We start from the raw sequence: 13,519 nt of genomic DNA, 5'->3' as shown, positions 1-13,519 counted from the left end.
GGGAGTGCTTAATTTTATTCATCAGAAGAAGAGAAAAAAAGAGCATCTTCTCTTGTGGGACCAGCAGCGGCGCGCGGAGATGGCCGAGGAGGGATTTAATTGGATAGTGTTAAGTGCTCGCTTGCACTGATTTTCATATCAGTTCAATTAAAAGGCACACAAGCAGACTGGGGGTTTTTGGTTCCCAAACTGGGGTCTATAAACTATTTGGGATTTTTTGGGGGGTATATGGAAAAAACGATATATTTGTTACATCCAAAAATCTACAAAATGGTTGTAAAGTTGTCAATGCCTCTGTGCGTGGACTGTTTGGCATACTCTAGAAACAATATTTTGATTACCAAATATCGTTTTACATGTTTTGACTGCTTTGCCAACTCTTGAGCCGATAGCTTATTGTTTAGTTTGGTAAGTTTAGTTTACATTTAAGCCATATTTATCTCTGTATTTTGGGAATTTAACTCTTTCTTAGAGTGACTTAAAATGATCAACTAAAACAGTAAAAACTAACTCTATACTGTAATGACATGCAATGATTTTGTTATATACTACATTCTCACAACTGTGATGCAATCATCTATGTAACTGAAATAAGAAATTTTAAAAAACACGAAAAAAATTTTCACCAAATTCTTGTTAATCTTTTTCTAAAGGTATATTGTGCCACAGAATTCTTGTTAGAAGGGGTGTTTTGTTAAAGATCCCTCCAGTCAGTACTGGATGTCAATACTCTACTTTAAATTTGTGTCTGATATGTTTTTTCCACAAAAAATGTATAATTACCTAATTAAAATCCTTAAAGATGCAATATACAACATTCAGCCCTATGTCGCACTAGAGCAACACCATCTCAGACCAAAACAAATGCATGCATTGTTTACTCAAAAAAAGTTAAGGGAAAAAAACTGTATCTGAATACAGGCTACATTGAAGACAGGCTCGGGGAGGACAGGGAGGGACATGCACACTTGCACTAATATGCACATGCAGCTGCACCAGCTTCCAAAACAAAGAACAGAGAAGCTCGGATAACAACACACAGGGAGGGAGTGTGGCTTCTTTCTCTGCTCAGGATGCCATTATTTCACTATATCTTTACATAACAAATAGTTGTTTGCTGACAACTAGTGTGGCTGAATGTGGTATATTTGTCATTTAAAGGTACACAATGAAGTATTTCCTAAAAAGAAAACCAAAAAAAAAAAACAAGGTTTAGACTCATACAAAAGCAATCCCTCTCAGTCATTACTTATGATCCACTAAGTGTGTGGCAGTGTAGTAAAGCTTCCCACCAGCTAATAACAGCAAACAGGTGAGGTCGGGACTCTTTATCAAAAGGTAGCAACCAGGTGCCAGACTGTAAGTGCCGCAAAAAAACACAAAAAATGCAAATATAGCAAGTCAAAATGCCAAATGGACAAAACTCGTACCAAAATGAGAGTGAATCTGGGGTTTGTTTTTACCCGCGGGTGAGCACTGAAGGAGAGGAGGGCATGCAGACGTGAAGTTGGCCTGTTTTCTGTTGGACAGGTAGGTGCCAGTGGTTAGCTTAGTTAGCTTGCAAAAGTATTGGCTTTTCCAATGTAATGTTAATGTTCCATACATTTTGAAAAATAACCCTTGGGGTCTGCAGTGCTGAGTTTGAGCTTTGAATCATTTTCTGCTGCGGCAGGCCCAAACCAATGTAGTAAGTTAATCGTCAGAGACTCAGTGCTAGTGGCAGTTTTGTAAACCTGTATATTTATGTTTGTAACTGTAAATTCTGTGCTGCAAGCTTGCATATACATGCTTGCAGGGTGAACATTTCGGTGTGTGCCCCCCATCTATGAGGCAAAGACTATCCTTGCTGCTTTTTGCTACAACCACCACAATGATCATCCTGCCAGATAAAATCCACGTGGAGAGTCCATATAAGTTTACTGTGTAGTTTTCTAAGTGATATTTGTCAAAACCATCATATACCATCATGGTGGTGGTACCATAGTATGCCAACAATAGCTGACATCAGAATGTCCCTTTTGTCTATAAATTATCAATACATTTATAACATTAGATGTGTCTGAAAGAAAGCTCGACCACCTAGGTGTGCAGAAGACAGAACAAGAAGAAAAAGACATTTTTGACTGGAGGGGGGACTTTAAGTTTAAAACTTAGAGTACAGTGTACATACACAGCAAGACGAAATTGAGATTTGATTAAACATGTTTAACTGTGATGATTATTTGTTTGATCCATGTTACATCCACAATGATGTTGAGTAGTTTAAGATGTTAGTGAAGAACCAAAATAGATGAATTGATTTTAAAAATATATTGCTGTAATCATAAAATGCTGCATCTGACTGACATCAAGACCTTTCTGAACCATGTTTACAATAAGCATGGGCTCCAAAGATTGACAACACACCTCAGTTAATGTTAATCATAGGTGCTCACATGACAATTTTAATAAATGGAAAACTGCAGAATAATCTGTTTATATTCTAAATATGACTGTCAATGTAAAAGTAAAGTACTAACTATTGCTCTAAAACCATCACCCTCCCACCTAATGATTTTAGCCTTTATTAAGGACTAACAACCATCAAACCAGCCACTGAAACCAACTTCTTGTGGTACTGAACACAGGTCAATGCTTTTACACTGCAGTCGACCAATGGAGTTCCTTTTATGCAAATCAGCGCTCCCCCTGGACCAATAGGATCCTCTGTGTGTAAATCCAGACTCAGCAGTAACCAATGAGTTTATTTACTGTAATGTAACTGAGGTGAAGGTGTTTTTACTGAATGGTCTCTCACAGAAACAGAGAGGGAGAGAAAGACAATGTCAGGACTTTGCTGTATGCAGTGTTCATTTGTGTGTGTGTGTGTGTGTGTGTGTCAGAAGAGAGAGGCACGGTGCAGAGTGATGATGCATTGTTTTGGTGTTTACACACTCATAGAAACAGACTTCTCCCTCCAGCCAGTAGATGACACACTCACACACACAAAGCCCTGCCCCCATTCATACACATACAGGCAGGCAGGAGGATGGTGTGTGATGTAATTCAGTGATGTGTGCATTTATGTAAGATCTATTCAGTGAGGTCCTTGGAGTTAACCTATTTTTGTAGTTCACTGAATGTTACTGAATGTTTAAGAGAGACAGAAAGACTGTGTCTGTGCATATGAGAGTGTGTCTTTTTTTAAGCTCATTTGTGTAGTGAAGTGCATTGCTTTTTACCTCATCAGTCTGTCTGTCTCTCTGGTTGTTACTTACCATTCCTTTATTTATGTGTTGACTCCAAAGAATGTAAAAAATAATGACCGTAGCCACTGTGATGTCACCCATTGGTTTGTGGACTCTGATTTTGAAACCTCAAGTTTGCATTTTGACTGTCACCATATTGGATTTTTGGAGCCAGAAGTGACCATATTTGGACGAAAGGGTGGAGCTGATCCTAACGCCAGCTGCTATATGCTATCTGCTATCTGCTAGCTTGGTTAGCACGGTGCATTTACAGTCTGTGGTTAACTGTGATAATGCTAATGCTAATTTTCGCTAGCGAAAAACAGGTTTAAAACCATCCAAGCAAAATGTACTTACCAGAAAAAACTGAACATCCGACTCCTTAGAGGGTTTTTTTAGTACAACCAAATGCTGAACAAGACTTTCTTAGGTGACCAAAATGTTGCAATTAACTTTCATGAACTGAAAACACACTGAAATAGCGACGGCTACGCCTATAGCCTGTAAACCCAGGGTTACGCCATGATTACCTAGCCAACATTGTCGCTGTGGTAGCAACTTGCCTATGATGGCACCAACCTGTCACTCAAAGCGGCCACTCACTTAATTATGCATAAATTTAAGCATTAATAAAATTTAAACGGGTGAGTTACATAAAAATTCACCTCCCATACAGTTGTCATGAACAGGGACATTAGCTATAGAGACAAAAAATGTTTTTTGCACCAGGATGTAAACATATTTATTTCTGCTGTAAAGTTTGGCATTTTAACATGGGGGTCTATGGGGCTTAACTCACTTTCAGAGCCAGCCTCAAGTGGCCAATCAAGGAATTGCGGCTTTTGACACTTCTGCATTGGCTTCAATTTTCAGCCCTGGAGGTTGCCGCTTGGTTGACCCACTGTATTGAAAGAATGTCTTGTTCACTCTCAAATGGGCCATATAATATTAGATACAATGTTTAGCAGTATGTTTATGTACATGTTATGTGAGGCTCTAAAAGGTTTCAGAAGTAACAACAAGTCCTCCAAATTAAATGACCAAAAAGGTTGTTTGACCACGCACTCCAGAACAACACAGAAGTGTTTTCTAATCTGACACCCGTAATATCATTTGTCTCATCTGATTAGGTTTAGGTTAAAAAAGGTTTAGGTTAGGGGACGATCGTAGTTACGTTTTTTTTTTAAACTGTCCTGACTCGCAGTTAGAAATGGGAAATGAACAGTTTTCTGTGTCAAAGTCCACTGCTGGGTTAATGTCTCCATCCACCACTCCTCCTCCACATGTGAAAAGAGAATTTCCTACATACAATTAGTGAATCACCCTTTTATCAGACTCACATTTTATGTTAAACTTGTATTAAGCCCTGCAGTATGTTTCTCAGTGTAAGGTGAAAGAGGTAGTTCGTAGTACTGAACTCACTGAGAATCAACACCCAACTCCTGTACTTCTTTGGGACAAAGCTCTTAAAATAAGATAAAAACAATCTGAGTGGGGAACATTGCTCTTTACTGCCAACAGCTCATAGACATATGCAACCTGTAACAAAGGGTCATGAATATATATTGTTTGGCTATAAAGGGTCATAAACCCAAAAAGTTGGAAACCAGTGGTTTACAAGTCTTTCTGCCCCCTACTGGCCAAAAATCTCTTCCATAATCTGTGAGAAATTTTCTAAAATTAGACACATAAAGCAGTTACTTCATAGGGCTTTTATTAAAATAAAATGCGAAAATAATCTGACATTTTTATGAGCTGTAGCATCACTGATGCTACAACTCCGCTTTTCTACGATCTATTGTGTCAACTACACACCTGAATGCTTGTTGAGCATTTGATCTTTTTCAACAAGGCAATCCAAAGAAAAGAAAAGATATCTGTCAGTGGGGGATGAGTGTGATTCTTTGACAGTCGCTCTGTGTCAATCGATGACACACCAGGAAGTGCTCATTCTATCTGGTCTATTTCTATGATGGTGAAATTGTCTACTCCTCGTTATTTCTCCTGCTGGCCTGCGAGCGCAGCTATACTGCTGAGCTCAGCGAAATATACGTGTGTGTCCGTGTGTATGTGTATGTGGGTGTGTGCAGAGGCTGTGGGGACATGTGGAGACTGGAGACTCATTAGCATAATAATAGACCTGAATGCATGTAGACAGGCAGGCGGTGTGCGAGCATGTGTGTGTTTGTGTGTGTGTGTGTGTGTGTTTGTGTGTAAGAGAGTCCTGTCAGGAAACACAATCGAAGGGTCCTTGTTGACTTTTCATTCCTCCTTTAAAGAGCTATTTAAATGACAGGGTTTTAAATAAAACTCCATTCAAATAGAAGGGTTTTACATATAAAGCAATATCCAGATGAAAGGGTTTGTAAACAAAAACTGACAGAGTGAGATACAGGGCAGGAGGGAGGAGAGAAAACAGAAGGAGGGGGGAAGACAGACAGAGAAACAAAGAGAGCGAGCGAAACAGAGAAAGCAAAATAAAGAGAGAAAATACTTACAGAGGACAAACGGAAGGTCAAACTGGGTTTTGGATGAGAGAGAGATGCAGTTCACAGAAACATAACTGTCACAGTGGGTAGATAAAGGTAGTGATGGATGACCCTGACTGATTTCAACCAACGCAAATTTCATAGTCAGTTGCTACACCTGAGCCCATTAGAAACAAATAACTAGAGTCATTTTAGCTTTAGTGAGCCCTTCAAAAATATGGTGTTTATCATTGTCTTCCAAAATGCCACATATGAGCGATGTCTGATCAGATGCCCCTACCGACAAGATGACCTAATTTGTCCCACTAAAACGGTTAACTCTCATTGTGCTCCCTGTGAAAACCTTGTGTGCACTGTCCTTAAATATTATTGTGTACATAGTCACACTCATGCTTTCATCTGTGCAGGAGTTTCCGACTATCTACAGCAAGCATGTGGAAAGGCCACTGCAGAAGAAGAAAGCGGGAAAGGCCACATGCGACTGTTCTTTTTGTACAGCATGTGTGTTTGTTTTTACTTGCTTCCTCGTTTTTCATCTCAGCAAACATGTTTGTTATCTAATTGCAGACGTGTTTCAAAGTGAGGCAGAGGAGGAAGTGTTTGGATCAAACAAAGCAATCATTAACAAGGGGTCTTGTGCAGTCAACGCAGCCACAAACCACTGTGTTCCAAATTTCTGCGTCTGTGTCCACAAAATAGTTGGAGCCACTGCCTTAATTCAAAGTAATGCCACTCAGAATGGTGTAAAACAAGGTCAACTTAATGTAAACATCAGTAAGACGTAAGGAAAATAATTATGAAAACCAGAATTCAAAAACAAGAAAACAGAAACTTTCAACCAAACCTGCAATCATGTAATCGTTTATCCTCTAATTAGTGTATAAAATAGCTGATTTCCATTCTCAGATCTGCTTTTACCTGTCTTTTCCTCCTTTGCTCTTATTCATGATTTAGATTACAGAATTTATTTTTTTATTTACAATATGTTTTTTAACATTTACATAAAGCTGACCTTGTTTTGATTTCATACACTCAGTGTCAATACAAAACAACACAGTAAATAGTGAAAATGATACAATATGTCATGCATGTCCCGTGCATTAAGATGTGAAAAACACAGATCATGACAGAACAAAACACGACCAGCACACAGCAAAACAAAACAGATAAGAAAAGAAGAGAATATCACCAGTAAACCCATCATGTCCATGCCATTAAGATACATATATGACCCTGCATGTGTGCTATGAATATGTATGTTGTATGTATAAGATGTGACCCTGGACATTAATATGTATTGAGTGGTAATGAGGCGATTGGGCAGATCAGATGGGTCCTTTTTAACTGGTCACATGTGGCTCATTAGGATCGGGCCACACAGAGCACCTGATACCCTGAAGAAGACTACTGCACCCCAAGAATTATTTTATGTAATTTCTGTTTTATTAGTAGAGACGGGAGATATGAGAGACAACAAGACAGAAGTCTAAATTTGGATCTGAACCCATTTGACAGGTATGTGGGAACTGAGTGATCTGACAGGAAGGGGACTGGGAGATAGAATGAAGTTCAAACATGAATGAAAGCATGCATGTTCCCTGCAGAAGTATCCCGGAGCAAGACTTTCATGTCTCTACCAATCTAGGGGATGCTGCTCTGTTGCTGACCCTGACCTCTGATCTCTTTGTCCAACAGGAATCATCACACATCATCAACACAATCCTGGACCTGAGATGATCACACACAGGCAATGTTTTGGGGTCCAGAAGATGGGATGTATCACCTTTAGCAGTTAAGAATATAGGAAGGTGAGACAAAATCTGTAAATCTGTAAACAAAAAAAAAAAAAAAAGAAAAAAATTATTATTAGTAGTAATTATTTACTGAAATCTTCGGTGGACAAACAAGATTAATACCAGAAGGGAGGTAGATAGTGAGCAGCAGGACAGATAGTTGGGTCCATATTAACAAGTCACGTGTATCATTACTGTGGGGTGATATAAGACAGCTGGTACCCTCTGGTGTTATAGAGTTATGCCACATTTCTTACTGCAAAACTAACGGCCATATGTGTTCCATGACCACATTTTAGAGGCAGGAGACTTTAGCAGACATAGACTTCAGCTGGCTTAATTCATAAGAAATAAGAAAAGAATTTATTATTTTTAAAAAAAACTCTCTATCCATATGGCTTGAATACCTTTTGGGGCTTTAAAATAGTCAGATAGGTAGATTAGCAGAGAGACAGAATGCAGGTTAGACAGGCAAACAGATAACAGAGCCACCTGATACTTAAGATTTCAAACAAGTGATGATACATGAAGCATTTGCAGTAAATCTGTAGCTGAAAATAAGGTTAAATGTGTTGCCTTGAACTGGACACCCCGAATTTAGCAAGTACATTTATATAACTGTATCATTTTTAAAGTTTAGGACCATTTCTAAGTCATCATGTATTGGGAAATTCAATGATATTGCATAAAAATACAATGAAATTGCAGTTTGAACACAACCAATAATATTGCAATTTTGCTATCTGTGACAATGAAACACCAATCAAATCCAAATCCACGAAATGCGTCTCTGCCTTGATTGTGTGAGGACTGATATTAAACTGGGAACAGATTATTCATAATGAATCCCCCGCCTGCTTGAAAACTTTCTAATACTTGAGAATTATCTAAGTTGATGATGCTCTCTCTTTATTCTTCAGTATGATGACAGAAATCTGTGCCCTTCAGCAGTGCTTTTAAACACTAGTAGTGGCTCAAACCTGCTCCCTTTACCAAACCCATTTTGGCAAAGTTGTTTGGAGAAACATTTTTTGGCACCCTTAGTTGAATGGTCCAACATTTTTGTGAGAAATTTGCGACACACCCTAGTTGATGTTGATAGTGTTTATTTGATCATATAGTGGAATATTAAAGCACTCCAGTTAGGACATGAGGCTTGTATAAGTAATAGAAACCTGACAGTGTAAAACTACCTCCATGTCATTCACTTAGGATTATAAAATGTGTCAAAAAGAAGACAAAGCATTTATCTCTTTGTCAGAGCGAAGGATAAATGCCAGCAAATTAGATCACTCTAAACTGTATGAAAGTTCTCAAATAGCAGTAAGGATTCATTTTGAACCATCTGTTCAGATTTTAATGATTAAAGTCTTTGTACTATCTTGGATAACTATGTTTCTTGGATTCTGTGTTCCTCAGATCTCTGCAATTTCATATAATCTCTTTACATTAAATTCAATTTGCCATTACACAATGATCCAAACACCTTATGATATCGCTGACGTATTCCTTTCATAATACAATAGAGGTGCAGAAAAAGTGGAGAAAAAGTGCTTTAAAGACACAAAATAATGTGGCTGCTATGGAAAATTACTGTATTGTTAAGTTACCACTATTATAAAAGGCAGGTTTAGAGTTTATGTACAATAAAAAATGAATTGTTTTAAAATTTACTAATGTTTATTATTCCTTTCTGGGTGTGAAAACTACCTTTAAAAACCCACAACAAATGTACACATGCAGTCAGACAGATAGACAGACAGGTTTATGAGTCATTAATTCAAACACAGACGGCTTATTAACCAGTCTGTGTTCACAGCTGGCTCACACCTGATACCTTCAATAGCCCCTTGACACCTTTAACTGTGTGTGTGCGTGTATATGAGGGTGTACGTGTATGGTCCTGTGGCACTATAAAATAATAAGAAATGCTTTTACTCTTTCTTCTCCCTTGCCCTGTCCTCCACCTTACTCCTCCAGAGAACGGCTCCTGTGTTCAAAGTGTTGAAACACATTTTAAATTGTGAACAAATATTTTTCATATTACAGTAAGGTATGATGAAATGGAGTGCACAAAATGACAAACAGAATAAGTGGACCCAGTCCCTGAAACTGACAGCACAGCGTATTTGTGACTGTGTTAGAGGGGACATACCATGCACATTTTCAGGTCTACAATTTTATTCTGGGGCTCTACTGGAATGTCTCTGTATGATTTACAGTTCAAAAAACTCCTTATTTATCTTATACTGGTCCTTTATGCAGCCCCTCAGTTCAGCCTCTGTCTGAAACAGGCCATTTTAGTTCCTGTCCCTCCTCCTAATGAGCCCACTCTGATCTGATTGGTGAGCTCCCAGAAGCTGCGTTTAAGCCGACCTCCGGTGGCTCTGGAGGCTACATCAGCAGTAGTGGTTGGATTTCACTTCCTCTTTCTAATTTACTCAAAATGTCCGCTTCCAAATCAAATCCGAAATATGTGAGTGGACAACAAGAACAGCCTGTGGAAAAAACCTGAGCACCAAAGGTTACATAACAGACAGCCGTTTGTGGGCATACACGAACAATCTGACGTCAGATGGATGGCAAAGTAGAGGTAAATTTGCAAACGAAGCGTTCAGATCATTCTGGAGCCCTGGCTTTTGACTTGCAGGCAGTATTTTTACATACATTTACCTAATGTTTTGGAGCCTCATTCAACATTATAGCAGCATATAAATGACAGAAAATCATGAAAAGCATGGCATGTTCCCTTTAAAAAGTATTACCAGAACACTTTATACTAATAAACTCAATGACAGGAACAGGAAGTGATATTTTTTGGATTTTCCAAGACAGGGAGTTTTTTCTTGCATGCTGCCTCAAATCGATGAATCGGGCTGCTGAAAATATGTAGGTACAGAAAGTGACAATACAGGACATTAACTCTTTATAATAATCAAGCAGGAAGTTTACAATTTCAACCTCTGGTGGTTGCTTTCAGAGCTTGGTAAATTTACTGTAAATATAATGTAATGTGTATATTATATACAATTAAAAATGACAATGATTTAATTTCCAAATACACATATCTTCCGGTATTGATACTAATTAATTACATCTACTGAGAGTTAAAGCACATTTTCTGTATTGTTTTCAACAGGAGTTTGTCTGTTAAATGCATGTGAGTGAATAATTAGTAAAATTCCAGATAAATGCTGTGTTTGCCTGTTTTATAATTGGAATAAATGCAACCAGCAGGAGTACCGGTGATCCATTTACCCTTCCCGCTGTTGTGTAAATTAAAACATCTTCAAAGTCTGCTTATCTCAAAGTTAGTCAGGTGTGGTCTATGCCACTTCTCCAAAATTCAAAGGAAATAGGATGAAAATCCGCTAAAATTAGAGAGGTAACAAGCAAAGCAAAGCCAGTTTTGATTGGCAGTGATGTTCTTGTGATAAAAAGATATCAAACTGTGATATTTGTAAACCAATCCACCTCTGATTTTAAGCCACGTTCAGATCTAATTTAGCACAGATCTCAGCATGCTGACCTTTAAAACACAGTTCACATGATGCTTCTCCTGTGATCTCAGACAATTTAGCTTCCATTTGCAAACACAAAAATGTCACACCTAAAGCTAGTTATTTAAATTGTCTCTCATTTTGTGCAACAGCTCAGCAGAGAGAAGAGATTCAGGGGGTTAATTGGGTCTAGGGACACAGCACACGTACACAGCACACACACACACACACACACACCACCAAATCCTCTTAGCTTTTATAATGAAGGAAGTAGAGGGGGGATAGGTTGAGATGGGTACAGGAGAAGAGACGCAGAGAGAGAGAGAAACATGGTGAAAGTGGAAGAAGAGAATGAGAAAGAGGACGGGGAGATGAGAGAAAGGAAAAAAAAAACAGAGACAGACAGAGATGCAGGTCAAGATAAAAGGATAAACACTGGGGGGATAAAAACGGAGGGATGCTGAGATGGAAGGAACAGGGAAATAAGACACGGAGAAAAAGTTGAAGGGGTGACAGTTAAGAGTGGATTGTAAAATAACAATGCTTTGTTGCCATGGAAACAAACATTTTTATCAGCCCGAGAGGCAAGGAAGTAACCTGCTTGTTAAACCTCCTGCACTATCTTGTTAAGCTGTTGTTGTGTTTGTGCAAGCAACAGTATGCAGTTGTGGCATTCCCTAATGAAACACTGCAGGCACACGTCTTTGTTCTGTTTTGATTTGGTGAAGATTTTTCCCTCCATTTCTTAGATTAATTACAGTTTTCTCTCCCCGATAAATGTGTGAGTTTTTGATATGTTTACTATGTCACTGAAAATTTTAATTATGACATACTGGTACATTTTGTTTTAGGTTACTTTACAGTGGATTAAGGAAGTTTGAAAACTCGTAATTTCCATTACAAATCAAACTCTTTGAGAATCAGGTCAGGTGAAAAGTTTGCATCTGCAAAACCTGCTTCATTTTTAAGCTTGATCATTATGGATTTTTGGGGAGGTTGTTATAAGCCTAATAAGGTTGGAGAATTTTCTAAACCCACAGAAGAACATGTACAGTAGACGTTTCTGCTAATCCGAACACATCCAAATTCCAATGCTTTGCAATCTAACCTGACAGCAACAAAAAAACAAACTTAGAAGTCTGATACTTTGTTCTCTGATGTCTGAGAGCAAAACAACCAACCCAACTACAACAGTCACACAGCAAACACACCTGTCTGTGTCTCTTGGAGTTGGAGGTTGGTTTAACCCTAAACACCACAAAAAAACATGATCCCAAACTCACCAAAAACAAAGACTTACATGTATATTTTTACTTATGATAGTCTAGTGATTAATATTGCATTTCCATAAAGTTGTAGGACTTTAAAGAGAAAGATTTTTTTTTTTTAAATGGTCAAAAGCAACAGAGGATGACTTTTAGTCTCTAGTTACAGCCAAGCTCCAAAAACACTAGTTACTTACTGTTTTGATGATGCAACTTAAAAGCGTCTCTCTTTAGATCAGTAAATGTCCACATGTTTCAACTCCATGCCCCCAGTTAATAATGCAGGCCTTCTTTTAACAACTATTCAAGCAATGTCTTTCAGTATGTTTTTCAGAGGGGACACATCCTGCTTTTTGTTATTTTCTGTTATATTAGTTATACTGTTATGATGTCAGATGTTTGTGTTAAACATGGTCGAAGGTCCAAAAAATGAGGTGAACATATGTAAAAACGCTACCTAAAGGTCAAAAGATCAAGCTTCAACCTGCTCTGAACGCTTCATTTGCAACGTTACCTCTACTTCCCCATCAAACTGATGTCAGACTGTTCATACATGCCCACAAACGGCTGTCTGTTCCTTAGTCCTTGTTGATAAGATTGTTGCTTGATTGTTGATTATTTCAGATTGAATTCGGGCTCAAATATGTGCTGATGTATTTGAGAAGTTTCCATTTCTAGTAAAGAACGAGAAAAGGAAGTGAAATCCTACTGCTATTGTTCATTTACATAGCCTCCTGAGCTGCAGGAAGTCTTCTAGAAGCTGGCCAATCAGAACACAGAGGGCTCATCGAGAGGGGAGCCTTAAAGAAACAGGAGCTAAAACAGTCTGTTTCAGACAGAGGCGGAACTGAGGGACTGCATAAAGGGTCTATAAGACAAATAAGGTTTGAGTTTCTTTAAATTTAAATATAATTGTTAGGCTTGTGAGTAATATTTTCATCGTCATCAGTTGTAAGACACGAGGTAATTTGCAAGCTGAGAGAAGAAATGTAGTACAGATTTTAAAACAAATACCACCAATTTTACAAAGAAAAATATGTCTTTCTCAGCCCTCCGAGTTGCACTGTGATCACAGACAAAATGCTCAAATCAGGTCAGGTCATATCAGCAGCTCAGATCCCTTCTCGCATGCTAATTTCACACATCCCTTTTTAGCACAAAGCACAGTCAACAAAAAGATCAGATCTAAGTCCTGCACCTGATGATTTGACAGCTTGTTTGATGGCCTCCGAACAGCCACAGGAG

This window comes from Thunnus albacares, chromosome 19 (genome assembly GCF_914725855.1).
Source record: "Thunnus albacares chromosome 19, fThuAlb1.1, whole genome shotgun sequence".
Classification (NCBI taxonomy): domain Eukaryota; kingdom Metazoa; phylum Chordata; class Actinopteri; order Scombriformes; family Scombridae; genus Thunnus; species Thunnus albacares.
The sequence above is the reverse complement of the archived record's forward strand: the minus strand, read 5'-3'. Positions refer to the sequence as shown.